The following is a 17,952-nucleotide window of genomic DNA, read 5'->3' as shown; positions in this document are numbered from 1 at the left end:
GTCATTTCAGTTTTTATCTATCCCTGAAAACAGAGTAAAGTTATAAAAATTTATATTCAATATACTAAATTTTTAAATTTAATTTTCAGAGCAGATCTTGAAAAGGATCTTAACTTTTTGGGTTTATTAATAATGCAAAACATGTTAAAGAGCGAAACTCTTCCTGTTATTCATTCTTTGAAAGAAGCTGCTGTTAGAAGTGTCATGGTTACAGGTAAGATGCTTATTCTGTTTTCTTATTTTGAGTAGAGGAAAAACAATTTATGAATATTTAAATTATATTAATATTGTAAGTTTAATTTTCTTTTGTCTTTGAATGAGTCATTTGAAAACATACAAGGTGTGGCAGAAAAGTAATGAGACTAATTTTTTTTTGCAACAATTTTATTTTATTGTTATACATTAATGTTATTCTCTTCAAAGCAATTCCCTTGGGCAGCTATACATTGGAAAAGGTGTTGTTGCCAGTTTTTGTAAAACTGCTGTAAGGCACTTTTCAACTGGAATCGCCTGCAGCAATGCAGTTATGCTCCTTTGGATGTTATTGGCAGTACCAAGATCATTTCAAATCATTTCAAATGGTTTTTAATCTTGAGAAACAAAAGCAAGTCACATGGACTAAGATCACGCAAATAGGGGACTTGAGGAGCCACAGAAATTTCTTTTTCTATCAAAAACTGGTTGATGAGATGGCTGTGTGACAAGAGGAGTCATCATATTCGAGCATCCAAGTATCTGCAATGTCCTGTCTGACTCTAAGCATCCTTTTTCTGAGCCTTTCAAGGAGCCCTCACTCGTTCTACACTTTCTGCAGTTCTTGATGTTAAATGCCTTCCTGAGTGAGGTTAGTCTTCTACTGCTTCTTGGCCCTCCAAAATATGCTTTGTGCCACCGAAAAACTTGTTCTCATGATAGGGAATGTTCCCCCATAGGCTCATTGCAACTTTTCATATGTCAAACTCACGGGTTCACCAAGCTTAACACAAAATTTGATGGCACAACGTTGTTCCAAATTTTGCTATTCCATTTTCAGTAATGCAATACAAAAACAAAACTTCGCTTATCACACTCTCTAAGAACACGTAGTTACCACACGAGATTGAAACTGTTACTGAGCATCTAGGAGGGACTGACGTACAAACTATTTGTTTATTAATGTTTAATGTATAATGTATTAGTTTTAAAAGTAATGATGTCATAGAAAGTTGGTAATGTTCCAAATGTTGAACTCGCTATAGACATTTGATTTTGTATACACTTAACTCAATGCAGGCTCCTGAATGTGACCAAAAATATTTATCTGTTCATAAGATTCTGCTGGAAAGTGAGAGGAAAATGTAATTTTTCTGTTATATTTAAGAGGCATATTTTTAGCAAGTCAATAGTGTGGCAACTAGATGTATCTGGCAGGGCTTTTCAACATGTTCGGATTCGATTCCGGGTCTCCCCAAGGGTGTCTAGGAGGGACTGAGGGAGCGTCTTTTACATTAGGCTGCCGTATTAGTCTCTCGACCACCTGGCTATCTAGATAAACATGTTATCATGTTGTGATAAATCTAATGACTGTTGGTCTGTCTGTAGGGTGAAATTTTTGATTATAGAATTTGAAATTTAAGATACTAAATTAATTTTTAAATATTAATAGAGATGTCTGCTTTAATGTTATTTTAATGCAATAATAATTAATTTTCTGTTTTTAGACAGAAAAGTAAAATTAGAATTTAAAAAGTTTTATTAATTTACTTATAAAATTTTTTAGGAGATAATATTTTGACTGCACTCAGTGTTGCTCGAGAATGTGGGATGGTTCCTTATACCGAAAGAATTATATTAGTGAAGGCTTTCCCTCCTGAATACGACAATCCTGCAAAAAATTATATGGGAAGCTGGAGAATCCTCACCTATGGGATCTAATTGTGATTTAACATCATCATTTGTAAATAATAAAGATGTGGAAGTGAGTGGCTCTAACAATCTATAATATAAATGAGGATGTTTGTTTGTTTGTTTGTTCACTATACACTCCTAGGCCATTTGACCAATTGCTACTAAACATGACAGTTATGTAAAAACCTACTTCTAATGTAGATAATGTTGTACATACGACCCCAAAATATCTATTGAATTTCTACATATCAATTAATTTCTGGCCAGATCTGAGGAGTCGCAATGCATTATGGTCGATTTTTTTCACTCAGTGAGTATTTTTGGTCTTTGAGCCTAACATCTACATTTGAAATAAAAAAGTTGTCATTGAAACGACAAATTGTTTTTTATATTCTTACATTATTGTTTAACATATTTTTAATTAATTCAGTTATGTAGATTGAAAAGAATAAATGTAGATGGTGTATGATTATAGGTATGAGTGCATAATTTATAATTTTAACAAAGTTGGCATTAAAAAAAAATATAGAAAAAAATCACATATATGTCTGAAAATAAATATTGGAGTGATTTAATAATTTTACTGATTAATTTTTATAGTTATATCAAAAAATTAACATTGACAAAGATGAAGAATACTATCACTTTGCCATCGACGGCAAATCGTTTTTGGTGGTTCGTAACTATTTTCCCGAGATTTTTCCAAAGGTGAGTATTTTATAAGTGGCATTATTTACAAAGTAATTATAGAAATAAAATATATTTAGATCTATGTAGGAATTAGTTTGTATTTTGGAAGAAAACAAAAGATATATATTTTGTAGTTGAATATTTCTGATTAATAATTTTCAAATTACAATTCAAATTTGCATCCTTTACAATTCTAATGTTAACTGTAAAAAGACACTGATATTGCATATTATTAATCTAAACTTTTCTTATTCTGGTTAGCATTAAAAAAAATTACTTTTAGTTTACTCTTTGTAAGCACTTATAAGCATCATTTTGCCAGTTATGTCTTTTTATTAGATTGTATGGAATATCAATGTTCTGGTAGGCAACGTGCTAGGCTTTTGTAACCACATTACCTGAGAATTGAGCCAGTGAAATCACATGGACCCAGAGCAGTCTAATAATATTTTGGATATCTTGTCTCAAACAAGCAGTCTCTTTAGTCTAATACAAGGGGTAATTGGTAAAATTGAATTGTATTTCTTAAACAGAGATGTTATTTTTAATGATAGGGAGTTTTTACAAAATGGTACTATCTTGATATTAATCCAGCAGCAATGTAAGTTCAGAAAAACACAAACATTTTCTACTTCTTAGACCTATTTCTGGTCAGAAGTTTAAAATAGATTACAGTTTCTGGAGTACACTTTGATAGAGTACCAACTAAAGGAACAGCAATAAGAGCAGAGCTGCATTTGTGGCTTGATGGCTAAAGCGGAAATTGGTATAGTGATATGAAGACTGCCATTTACTTATTGGAATTTAGTATGTGGATGTCCTGCATTGTGTAGTATTATTTTTTTGATGCATAACTCATTATCTAATTGTGTGCAAATTGAAGTAAGAATGTGGGCTTTTCTAATTAGAACGGTAATTTGTATTCTGTTATTCTGATCACTTTTTGTTTGTCATCTTATTTTGTACGTTTTGTGCTAGTGCACTTTTCCCAAAGATGGACTTATCACACTAGATTAAACATGGAACAGAATGCATCAAACCTTCTTTTTAGTATCTTCTGAACAATTCTCCAGTAGCTTATTATCTTGATAATGACTAATGTTTCCAATCCTTAGCTGGATCTTCAGGTTTGTAAAGTACTATTTTTAGTATCTTAGGAAACCGACACTAACTGCGGCCGGTAAAACTTCCGTTAACCTAACTGGTACTTTACGCGGATTCGAGATTAGTTTGCCAGGCCTGGGCTTTTACGCGTGCACCGAAAAGAATTAGTAAGAATAACGACAAATATCAAGTCAAAGTAAAAGTTTCAAATATATTTAATTAGTAAATAGAATTTACTATGTACAATTGTCTATAATCCAAAACAAAATTTATTAACAAAAATCAACAAGTCAACCCAACAATAAACTCAGCTACTTAGCTTAACTTAATATTAATTCCCCTTTGAAAATTCGACAAATCAAATACTTAGGAACTATGAACAGAATCTCTTACGAACTAAATGTCTATCCATCACCTCACTATACTAGGAACCTGTTTTCTCAATCCTTTCGCTATCATCAAATTGTCAATCGAATTCCTCTTTAACACCTTGGATCGCCTAATTTTCAATCTGGACTTCGACCAGGAATTCACCTCGCTTTCTTCGGTTGACATGCTGGTTTTATGCTGTGAGGTGATGTCACAACTCAGCTGGGTTACTCCCCTTATTTACATACTTAGTTTTCTAACATTAAGTTTCTTTCTGGCAGCTTTAATTTTCCGACAAAAGCTTATAAACCGTTTACAAAGTATTTAGCACAATTTTCTGGGATGTTATGACGGTTTAGTAAGTATTTCTTTGCTAGTGAGTGTGGGGATTCCCCCTCCATTTTTTTTTTCTCTGCAGACTGTTTATTTTCGCTGGGCAGCGCAAATGTGCGAGATTTTTTTTCCTACGGCACTCGTTCCTTTATGAGTTGGTTTATCTTCTTTTTTTTTTTTTTTTTTTTTCGTTATTAATAAGAGAGTGGTGGGGAACCTTCGTCCTAAATAAACATAAGCCCCCAAACAAAATATAATAATACGAAAAAATAAAAATAAAAAAAAATAAAAATAATGCTCGGACTCAGTTCCTTACAGGTTGAACATAAATGTTGTGTTTTAAAAATGTTCCATTAATCAAATGTGTCTCCAGGTTAAATGTTATTTTTGTTATATGCTTTGGCCAATTTTTGAATAAGGTCTTTTTTGTAACCATGTTTAGCTGCAAAACACTCCAGGTGATGCACCTCACTCAATATATTTTTATGGTAGGTGCAGTGCATGAAAGCCCTCTTTGTCAGGGATCAAAATTTGGCCACTTTATATGAACATGGATCATGGGAGGACACCAGTATAAACACTGGCAGATGGTCTGGTTTGTAATAAATGTTCATATGGATGTTGCCCTCTTGGATGAACAGTTGTAAATCTAAGAAGTGGGCCTGTGTATTGCTGGATTGTCCAGTTTGAGACTCAAGCTGAGACTGAGGTATCCACAAAAGCTTCTATGTTTGGTTTAGTTTTCCAGATGATCAAAATGTTATCCACTTATCTTTTGTAAATGTGGATGTGAGGAAGGAATAGAGGTAATACCTTTAGTTCCGGCATACCTACCACTATTTCACAAGATCTCTGGATCTCGGACTGCCCATGGGCACTCCTGTTTTTGTACAGTACATATGTGGTGTTATAGTGGAAGGAGGAGGCATAACAGATCACGTGTGCTGGGTTCAAGATATGTTGGTGGTGTGTATGATCTATAAACAGATTTTTCCAGCCTTTTTAAACAGCCAATCCCTTAGTGTGCAAAAGGACAGTTGTAGTTTGATAGATGGATAGAGGAATACAAAATCCACAACTTTTATGTATGCATTTTTATGTATTATGGTCTGTTACATTTCTTCCACTAATACATAAAAATGCATACATAACAGTTACCTCAAGCTAGCTCAAAACATACAAAAAAAATTTGTATTACACTTTGAAGCCATTTTCAGAAGATATTTTGTAATGTTGAAAATGTTTGAAAGAGAATATTATATGTTTTTAAACTTACAAGATTTAAGAAAGTTCTTAATATAGACAATACATAAAAATGTGTTCTAAGTTTGTCTTTTTTCACACATGCGAGGAAATTAACAATATTAAGAATTTTCTTAAATGTCACTTTAACTTATTTGTCCTGGTCTTTTTTTTTTTTAATCAAATTATCATATGTTTTTACTTTGAATGTTTGTTTTGCTATATCTTGTACTCAGAAAGTGAAAGTTAATATTGAATTAGCATTATAAATGTGAATGTGTTTTGTAAAACATGAAAGATTGATTAAAGTTATTAAATTTCCTTTTAATTAGTTAACTGGCGATATATAATATTGAATTATATATTAATGAAATTTCATTTATATATAATTGAAACATTTTAAACTTAATTCTTGAGAAATTTTAGTAGTATAAAACCTTTAAACTTGAATAGGATTAATATCATATTGTCTATGAATATTAATGCAAACTTTCCAAATATGATTTTTCCAGCTTGTAGTGAGAGGGACGATCTTTGCTCGTATGGCACCGGATCAGAAAACTCAATTAGTCGAAGCTTTGCAGGAAGTTGGGTAAAAAAATAATACTTTGTTAAAACTTGTTGTTTATAGCTAATGTTAAAAATTCATCATATGTAGACTGTAGTATTTGTTCTTAAAAATAATGACTTTAATATATACTTTGACATTGTACTTTTATTTTAAGCTACAGTTTCACTTAAGTAAGTCAACACTTAAGGTAAAAAATGCTAAGATGCAATAGTTTTGATATTGCATAACAAAACTAAAGAGGTATTTATCATTTATCAATTAAAAAAAATCACTTGTTCTAATATTACTGGAAAAAAATCTCAGTAATACAGAGTCTTCCAAAAAGAATGGCATCATTTTAAATTATTGTAATTCCAACAGAAGAGGGGTAAAAGCTTGAAAACGCATATCAGCACCTAAACGTCAAAATAAAGATGGATGTAAAATAAAGCTTAGTGTATATCAAAAAGTGCTTCGTCATACAATATTGATAAACATGATAAAAGACACAGTTTTAAATTAGAGGAAAATATTGTAATTATGTCAATTATTGTCTGAGAACATTGTAATGAACATTAAAACATTGGAAAACCATTCAAATTTCACATTTTTCCATTACTGTTTGTCAATGCATTACACGATACAATACTCAATCCTTCTTATGTTTGTTACAGAATATCCATCATCACTCTTCTCATGGCAATCACAATTCTATGGTTTCTGCACATTACTCATGTTGCAGAATGATGAGCAACTCTGCCATCTGCAGAATGCAAAATGCCTTAATGCCTTAAATGTTGTGAAGTTTCCATTTTCATTTACAGCACTTTTAGACATAGTAGATGATGAGACATTCGATTGCAGATGGGAAACAAAACTCGAGTGGTTACTCTATCGATTGATTTACATCGCATACTTCTTGAATAATAATTAACATAAGTAATTTTGAAGTGGTAGCATTCATTTTGAAAAATCCTATATTTAATTCAAGGGTCTTTTTTATTGATAAATGAAAAAGATCCAAACATTATAAATACATAACAATGTTAAAGTTAAATATAAAGATATCTAATATAAAGTTAACACTTAAGTTAACATTATGTAACTGTAATGTTTGTTTATTTAAAAACAGATACAGTGTTGGAATGTGTGGCGACGGTGCAAATGATTGCGGAGTGAGTATTCTAGTTTTTAGTCTTATTTAAAAATTAATTTTTTTAAGAAATGTTAGCTAGGACTTTTGGATGATTTTTAATACTTAAAGATGCATGTGACTGTTTGTTTACCTGTATTATCTAAAAGCAATACTCCCTGCAGTAATGTCAGTTATTATTTTTTTTGAAAGATTAAGATTTGAATCCGAAGTAAAATGAGAAATTGATTGATGTTACTATGATTATTTTAACAAATAAATAAATTGAACAATTACTTAGTTTGGGTAGCTGTCACTTTTCTGAAATAAACAGTTTTGTTGAATGCCAAGAACAATCAGATATTTTACTACTCATTTTATATACATACAGGGTTTCCTGGAAAATCTGGGATTTTTCTTAGCATTTCCACAAAGTTTTGGAAAGTCAGGAACTATGTCAAAAATAGTGAAAACATCAGTGAAAGTCTAACTGTTATAGAAATGTGTAAAAACATGTCACTTAATAATTTATATATATGTTATTAGCAATATAAAGGAAAATACTTTTTATTTATTTATCTATTCTATTTATGACATTTTGTTGCTAACAGATTAAGCACACTCCTATATATTTATACAAATTAAAACCCCTTTCAGGCACTGAAGGCGGCAGATGTTGGAATTTCTCTTTCCGAAGCCGAGGCATCCGTTGCTGCTCCGTTCACATCAAAAGTTCCAAATATAGAATGTGTCCCAATAGTAATAAAGTAAGTTATTTTTGTTTGTTTTTATTTGGATATTTCATTACTCTCGCTTTATATATATATATATTTTTTTTTACATTCATCGAATATATATATATACAAAGCCTTAGATATTTGTCCAACTCTTCATTTTCACAATATATCTTCATTATACAACATACCTGTAAACTTTATTCACATACAGTCTTGCAAAATACAGCCATGAAACTCCAAATGAAATGCAGCATGTGGTTCTATATGTTAATATTTCAATTTTCTAAGGACGTAATGCCATCTGGCAGTCACCAGACAAACTATTAGACACACACACTTCATCTATATAATGTTACAAATGTAATGTTACATTTAAATCTAGGAATATCTTGTTATATCAAAATCCTTAATGTTATGGTTCCACAGTTTTAAAAAGTATTCATGTAACATAACTAGTGGTAAACATAATCTTAAGTGTTAAAGTTATACTTAAATCTAGGAAACAGATTGTTGTCAAGTTTGTTACACCAAATGATTAAGATATTATCTACATACTGAAAATACAAAACAATCTGATGGAGATGACTTGGAAGAATAGATTGTTCCAATGTTCATATTACAGTTCATATAGCAGGCTTCCCATTTAGATTCCTGTATTCTCAGATATGTTTTATTGTTATAACCTGCTCTAAAATTTGGTCATGATATAAAGAGGAGTGTTTAACTTGCCTTAAAAAGAACTCTTTAAGGTGAAAAAAGCTTGGCTGAATAAGGATGGAGGGTTATAACAAGTCAAAATTTAGAGCTGCAAGGTGTTCCTCCCCATTAACACATTTTAAATCAAATTTCAACTCTTGACATCACAAAAATGCCTGTTTCTGAGGAATCGATTAATTAAAAACGAGCTTTAGAACAATCTTATGATACATTTTGTTTACAGCTAAAACATTATGCTACACTGACCAAAGGTTTTTGTATAAATTTTTAATTAAAGCCAATTTATCTATTCTAAAAATAATTTATTATTATTAATTGCATTTTCTATTATTTTACTGTTGATTCTTCTTTATTACATTTAAAAAATATAATTTAGTTATTTAATTGGTATATATAAAAACCCTTACAAGGAATTATCATAGTCATAACACGAGTATAGAGATTGTTGTGAAATTATGCAAAATTTCAGGGTCTGATGGTAAAAATGTGGTGTAGGCACAGTTTCTAGCAATTACACATAGCAATATTTGAATGTTCAATTAATAAAGTTTAGTAAACTTTTTTAATTTTAAAGAAATTTTCATTTTAGTGAACTTTTCTCTTTAATTAGACTTACTTTATAATAATTAAACTGTACAAATCTGTTAAAGACAAACATTATATTGAATGGTCTTTGGAAAAATTTAATACAATGCTTTCTGATTTTGGCAGACTAATCACTAATTTGAGGTTCACTATAAAGTGAGTATCATATAATCTATGAAAAAACTCATATTTTCTACTAGTGAAAATATACAATTAAGTTATTATTGATATGATTGAAAACTGACATTTAACTATTATTATTATTTCATGTCACTAATTTATATAATTTTCAGAGAAGGCCGTTGTTCTTTAGTGACTGCGATTTCAGTCTTCAAATTCATTTGTATGTACAGTATTATCCAGTTTGCATCCGTACTAATATTGTACACGGTGAGTATTGCATAAATTTTTGATTACAGATGTAACTGAAAAGAAATAATTTGTGCAATTCATGATAAAAATTATATATTGCCATGCAAAAATGAGTTACACAAGCAATTGTTATATGAAAATAATATGAATATTTAAGATATTTTTTTTAATAATCTGACTATAAAGCACTTGAGAAATAGCATATAAAAGTTACATGGTAGGACTGCTTTGTATAGAATAATTAAAATGTCACCTGGATGGCAGTAAAGGAGCAGTTGTGCACTCTTGACAGGAACACTTGGGTTTGCATTTTCCAACGATATAGACAAACCTTGAGTATTCCTGAAAGAAAACACGGAAGAAAGGCACAGTAAATTTTGGCTTGTGCCTTTTGATTTCTGGATCTGTGGTTTGTCAGAAAGGACACCTTAGAACTCTTTGAACTCAGACTAAGTCCATTTATTTTATAACTATTTGCAATACATATATAGCAATATTTCTTGCTTGTTTTTAACAACACAGTCTTACGTCAGGTTTATTTCTCCTCATTCTAATGGTCGTGTTGCCTTAGATAAAAGTTTTAGATCTGTTGGTCGACCAATCTAAAGCTGAGTTGGTAGCTCTCTTGCAGGTCTGCCTTGATTGGCATACCTGTCCCAGCTTGTCTAGGATGACTCATTAACTGGCTTTTCCCAGAAAATTGTTCTGATGAGTGAAAACTTGAATTATATTGTCTCTACTCAATAGGCCTCCTTGAAAAGACCTATGCCTTTCCTCATTCAAAAATAATCTCTTAATCTATTCATTTTTAGAATATAATTTAAGTGTAGTGACAACTTCACTGTGATTATACTCTTTAGAAACATACAGTTTAACCTGATTATAATGTCATCCATGGGACCGGCAATTTTTTGACGTGTCGATATCTGCAGGGTCATAATATCAGTCCCATAAAAAATACCAAGTGTGTTTAAGAATCTATTATAAAATCCATTCTAATTTAACATCGTATGCATTACTGTAAAATTATTTCTTAATGGTAATATGGTATACTGTATCTGTTATGATAATGATAATTTATTATCATATGTATAAAAATACAAACTGCGTGTTTAAATCAACTTTATTTACATTATTATGTCTAAGTTTACATTGATGTAATTAAAAATTTCAAAAATTATCTTTTATAAGAAATTTATATTTGTCTTAAGTTTCAATAATGGTGGAAATTCGGGTTTGAGAATAATTTTGAATCTGTGAAGATCCTAAAATTGTGTTGGAATTTTGATTATTTACAAAATTACTATGTCAGAATTTTGGAATTTCAACTGGACTGAGAATGTGTGTCGGGCAGTAAACTCAACCAAAGTGAAGCACTTGTGCTAAAACAAATGCGACGTGAGGATAGACTATGGGGGGGGGAATGTCCAACAAATGAGAGAGGGGCTTTGTCAGGGTGCTCATATATAAGAGTCAGGATGTATAAATCAAAGAAGGGGAGGAGAGACTTATGGTCAAAGACACCTGTTAGATCACGTGAGCCCAGGACTGTCTTGGAAGGGGGCAGGAGGACACAGAACATCTGGACAATCAGCCTGGTCAGATGTCTAAGAGAGGGGGGGCGAGCGGTGTAAATTATGAGTGTAGCTGTCAACGTTTGGGTGTCGTTCCTGGCTGGACTTCGTTTTTGTCATGCTTGGAAACAAAAGAATGACCAATCAGGAAAAGGGAAGAGGGACCCAAGACCAATCAAGAGAAGAAAATCTGAGGAAAAATCCTGTAAAAACCCTCGAATCAAGGTTAAAGAAAAGTGAGAGGACAGAACCTTTGACTCGCAAGTGTTCATCAGGACGCCTGCCAACCCTTCACTCCTCATGCCAATCTTCGCTTTCGATTCCAAGGACTCTTTCGTCTTCACTGCCCCGGGGCTTCCTCATCCAGCATCCGACCATTGTCATCCGGAGCTCCTTGCCCTGTAGACGATCGAGATCGCACCATGTGTTGTTCTATTGTAAGTTCACTTTAATGTCAAAATAAATGGTTATTGTAAGACACTTGTCATCTTTGCCTCTGCTGCCGCCACGCACATACGATCAGTCCCTAGGCTTTTTCTTACGCGCAATTAACTTATTGCCCCTAAATTTTTGCAACTTACAAATCAAAAGGCAACAAAAGGTTAAACTAATGTATGCCAATTAAAAATGGTTTAATTATTTCTTTATAAACTATTTGATATAATATGTTATATTAAAAATAATAGAATATTTAACAATTTAGCATAAAGTAATTTAAAAATGAGTACATAATAACTGATGATAACTGATCATCTTGAGTACGTAATACTATAATAACCAATTGTCACATTGTTTAAAAGTGTGGCGAATCTCACCCTACCAAAGTCAGGTGGTGAGAGTACCCACAGTCGTTTTAGGAAGTGGACTGAACACATAGTATTTTCTTTAAATAATATTTGTAATCTAAATTTGTAAATTTGGGAGTGCTTCAAATAAGACATTAAAACAGGGTTTTATGTCATTACAGGTGGGTTTTTTAACATTATCTAGTATAGTAAAATTGTGAGACCAATAAAAATTTGACATTATATTAGGGTTGTTGTTACATCTGATGATGTTACAATTGGGTTAAACTGTATATTATACATATAAAAAGTTGAGGCTTCTTAGCTAAAATTAAAGTTTAATTTACCAGGTCATTTTTAAATTGTTGTATAGTAAGGATGATTAAAGTAGCAAATTTGGTATAACGATAGATCTAACTGCTTGCTTTTGGATTAGATTCATTAGTTTAATCATTTTTATTTTAGCTAGAAAATAGTCTAGTCAACTAGGCCAAAGTAAGATATTTATGCAAAATCATTAAAATATATTACTATTGGCATTTAAAATAATTATACTGAAAATCTTAACTAATTATAACAATATGAAAAAAATTGAATATAGTTAGTAAATTCATTATTTTGATAACAGAGGTATTAGCAATAGTACAGAGACTCCAAAAAGATGCTGCTATTTTAAATCATTTTACTTATGTTACTAATTATCTGATAAGTATTTGACGTACACTGATCTATAGAGACACTGTCTGAATTTTGTCTCCCATCTGCATTCAAAAGTCTTATTATTTACTACCTCTAGGAAGTACCATGAACAAAAATGGGGACTCTGCAAAAGAGATGATATTTTGTTTACTTCCAGAGCTGTAGAATTTTGGTTGACAGGGAAGAGTGATGATGGATATAAGAGCAAAAAAATAGTGAGCATGGTGTAGCGAGCATAAGAATAATTTTAATATCAGTTATGTGTGCACCTTGTGACAGGATGAGCACATGTTGAGAAATTATAATGGGCAAATGTAAAATTTGGACAGTTTTCCAGTTTTAATATAATAATTATCTAAGAATATCATAATGTAATACAATTACAATAATTTAAAATGGTTACATTCCTCTGGAAGACCTTCATTTGACTCATTTGAATTATGCTCCCAAAATTGGAGTATGCCAGAATTTAAAATGTTTATTAAACATTATATTATTATTATTACATCTGTCTTAGTGTGCAACTAGCAAGTTCATTACAGTTAAAATTCTTTTTAACATTTTATTTTATATTTATTTGTTTCTTCACAACTTAAATAATATGGATTTAATAATCTATATTAAAGTAAGATTTTGTGTAAATAATCTCTTTATATGTTTTACTTTTAGGTAGAAACAAATTTGACTGACCAAATGTTTCTTTATATTGATTTAGTAATTATTACAACATTAGCTATAGTTAGTAAGTAAAATTTTTGTTATATACTATAAAAATATTTAAAATATCTTTAGTTTTTAATAAATTTCAAAAATTTCCAGTGAGTAACACGAAAGCTTATGAACATTTAGTCAAAGAGAGACCTCAGGGATCTCTTCTTAATGTTACGACCATTACTTCTATCCTCCTTCAGATTGTTCTAGTCATCATTGGTCAAATTTTGGCCCTCATTTACCTTCAGCATCAGGCATGGTTAGAATTTTATATATTTAGTTTAATTTTGTTTAACTTGATTATAAATAATGGAATTTTAAATGTGAAATTTACTTATTTGACTATTGTTTAGTACCCATTTATATTATTTTTTAATTTAACAGAAGAGATTCTGTTATATCAAATTAAAGGTTTGGAATATTTCATTCAGATGAACTAATCTACAACCTGAATAGGATATATTTTGATCAAATGTTTAATTATATATTTTTAGGTACGTACCTCTAGTACCCAACGAAGCAGAAGATGCATTCGCCTGCTGGGAAAATTCTTCAATTTTTCTATATTCTTGTTATCAGTATATTATTGTTGCAATTGTTTTTTCTAAAGGTCCTCCATTTCGCAAACCATTTTATACCAACAGTAAGTAATTAAATTAAATACTTGTTATGAAAATTTTTATTTTAATATTTAAATGAAGATCATTGTTAATACTGACACACAAGTAAAAATAAAGAATCTCTCTAGCCTTTCTAGCAATTATACCTGATATTTTTGGTTCTATTTGCAGCATCACTATGTTCATTCATCATTCCATGTCAAAGAAAAGCTGAGCAATTTAATTTGTATAAACTAGTTTGTTAGACTAATGCACCATATCATAAGAGCTGCTCTACTTTCAACACTAGAAATGATAAAAATTAATTTAATTGTCTATTAAACTGTAGTAAAGACACTTTCTAAAATAGATTAAAATATATGGATATTTCCCTCAAACATACCTAGGTTTTTTTGGATTAATTTTGGGAAAAGAAATGTGAGTATAGTACTGTAGACAATGGAAATAGAAAGTGCATGTGACAAAGTTAGTTGTATTAAATCAGTACGTTTCCACGTGTGGTCCTGATGTGGCAAGTATGTTAGGGTGCATGCTGTATTCTAATGGTAGGAGTCACACTGTTTATTGCATCTGTGATTCTTGTATGTAGAGCTCTTGTGTCTGGCACTTTTGTAGCATACACACAAACTTCAACATGTCCACAGGAAACAGCTTGAGGTGACGATGTTGAGTGATCGGGCACACGGAGAAGTGGGTCCTGGCCATCTATACCTTGATTTCATTAAACTATAAAAAATGTTATTTTTGTTGACAGATGATCTCTTGTATAAAAATATTAAAAATATAAATATTAGATCTCATAAAAATTTCAATAAATATATCACAGTTAAAAAATAGTTGTTTTATTCCAAAAACTCTTGTTCAAATCATGTGGAAAATTAACAAGAGGCATCAATAAAGGGTGTTGTTTTGATGTATATGAGAGCTTTTGGGATACGAATTATCTCAGAATTGCTGGGGCGATTTTACAATTATACCAGAATCCATCATATTTTGCCCCTGCTCGACATCTTTCTCTTGATATCATGAGAGTCTCTAACATTTTATAACTTTTATTCTGAACATTTAACAAATTATTCCAGAATCTCTCAAACATATACTACTAATATTTTAGTTAAATATAAGTTAATATATGTAATTAATAAAACAGACTAATCAAAAGTTAATTTTTGAAAATATAAATTAGAATACATTGAATTTAATTTTTATTTACAGTATACTTCATGGTGTCACTGATAATATTGATTTTCTTCAGTACTTTGCTGCTTTTTAATCCTTCTTCAAAGATGGCAGATTTTTTTCAGGTATCATTTTAAACATTTTATTTCCTAATTTATTAATTTTAGTTAGTTAATTTTGTTTTACAGTTAATCTTTAAAATTTTTCTGCACATTAACATTTTTTTTTTTACTGTACAAATCTAAAATTAGTAGATTACACTGTTAAACAAGATGTTTCAGCATCGAGAAAATGTCTTGTGTACTGTATATATTTGTATATTCATTAAGTCTTCAATTAACAGTTTTTTGTTTCAACGTTGTTCAGTTTTTTCTTAAGCCATTCCTTCAACCAGTTAGAAATTCTTTTTAAAGCTAACCAGACTACTGACTAGTCTTCTATCGAGTTTTATACGATCATTACTAATTGAGATTTGCAATGGTAGCCAGTCAACTTTGCAGGTTGACCACTTAAAATATTTTTCTGGAGAAACACTGGTTTATTAATTGTAGATAGTTTTTACCTAATGTAGAAAATGTGTGCATTGTCTCATTTTAGGTGTAACATTTTACTGGAGAAAATCACTGTTAAACTGCATGGAGAGTTCATTTAATACATTGCTTTTGGGAAATGTTTCTGTTGCATGAAGTGAAAATTACCTATAAATATACTGATATATATATCATAAAACGTATAATCATAATGTAACTTGATCAAAATGAAGAGCATCTTTATCATTTGCTGCCTTGATTGAAACTAATCAAATTAGAAGTTGCATTTCCTAAAGTGGTGCAATTATGTCAAAAAAGTCAAAGAAACCATATTTCTACATGTGACTCTTTGCACCATGTGCTTTGCTATTACATTTAACTATTTAGCCTATGTGATCATGCTGGTTTTGAGTAGCCCATTTGACTGTTTGATTTGTTAAATATAGTTTTAGGGGGTATGTGGCTTGCTCCTACCCCCTAATACTAATTCCACGAAGCAAACAGTCAAGTGGGCTAAATAGTTAAATGCGATAGCAGAGCACATGGTGCAAAAAGTCACATGTAGAGGTATGGTTTCTTTGACTTTTTTGTTTCAATGGGCATGTTTTATGGCTCTCTTAATGTTCCAATAGTGTCATTCCCATCTGCAACTGTACCCAGTTTAGAATGTTCAGTTTGCTGTCATTTATCCTGTATGCAGCTCTCCGCCCATCTTGCTTTTCTTTGCTTACCTAGAGGAAATCTAAATAATCCAACATCCAAACATTTACTTTTACAATTTGATGCCACACAATTACCCATTCTTTCACTTTTGCAAACAAATATAACTGACTCACACAAAAACTTTTTGTAGGGTGTACTCTATCAATAAGCCCCAAAATGGCCACTGCCGGGTTTGTATCCAGACCTAATTTATATAGACCTTGATTATAAGTACTGTATTAAATTTATCTGGTAATTGCATGAAAAAAGAAAATTATCGATAATCCATCATTAATAATCTGTAATTATTTTTCAGATAATCCGTTTTCAACCAAACCAGCATTTCATTTTTCGGTTAACATTACTCTTAATGGGAGGATGCACTTTCTTCATTTCTGTGTTGATTGAGGTACATTATCATATAAATATATATGGCATTTTATAAAAATTATAAGCAGTATTGCAAACAAAAATACATAAAACAATGACAATTTTTATATTTCTAGGCACTTATTACAGAAAGAAATTGGCTAAAAAATACTTTTAAGCGTGTAACCAATCACCAGACTAAAAGTCCATACAAGAGAATAGAAAAGGAGCTGTCATCCAATCCCGGATGGCCCAATATTGACGACGTCACCTATGCCATGCCTCCCAATCAATTATTATGATGATTACAATTTACTTAAGTTGAAATCAATACTAGTAGAAATACAATTAATCTTTTACATTCCACATATATATTAATTTTTCGATATTCTTTATTATCTGTGATGATTCCGACAGTAGAAGTTCAGGATTGTATGTTTCTAATCGACGTAAAACCTGAAAAATATATTTTTGGACAAAGAAATGTCAACATGTACATAGTTTTAAAGGTTAGCTATCGTTGGTTATAGTTTATATTTGTATTTATAAATTCACTGTTTGATTATTTATATAAGAATATCTAAATACATTTTATCTATTTTGTTAATTACCAAGAAATATTTCTGTTATCTGTCCTGAAAGATTTTCAGGTTTAGAGAGATGAATTTTTCTTTATATATTTTTTTGTATTATGTAATTGTGTAAATATTTTTAAGAATGCAATATTATAAGAATTATAAAAATGATTCCTAAATTTTTATAAACACTTGTACAATAATATATGTGCAGATACTTCTGTCATCACTCCTCTCACACCATTGTAATCTGTTAATAGATTCTAGAACTATAAATATCTTAGAAACCAACCAAATAAGTAGCAGAATGCTTAGTTTCTAAGATATTTTTGGTGGCAACACAGTCTTCAATGGTTTTAATATACAGTATTTATTTTAATAATCACTTGTATCTTTTTAAATTATTGTCATTTGAATATCATTAGATAGCCAAAAGTGTCTTAAAATATGCTACAAACACACAAGTTCCTAATAAAATTAGCATAATTTC

The 17,952-nt window shown here is 30.6% G+C and overlaps 1 pseudogene; it reads left to right on the top strand.

The window, feature by feature from the left end:
* Positions 1 to 17,633, top strand: part of LOC136982306 (polyamine-transporting ATPase 13A3-like) — an 83,973-nt pseudogene extending 66,340 nt beyond the window's left edge.
* Positions 17,634 to 17,952: the final 319 nt, after the last annotated feature.

This window comes from Centruroides vittatus, unplaced genomic scaffold, assembly GCF_030686945.1.
Source record: "Centruroides vittatus isolate TY-2023 unplaced genomic scaffold, ASM3068694v2 contig_82, whole genome shotgun sequence".
Classification (NCBI taxonomy): Eukaryota; Metazoa; Arthropoda; class Arachnida; order Scorpiones; family Buthidae; genus Centruroides; species Centruroides vittatus.
This window is presented reverse-complemented; position numbering and strand designations above follow the sequence as displayed.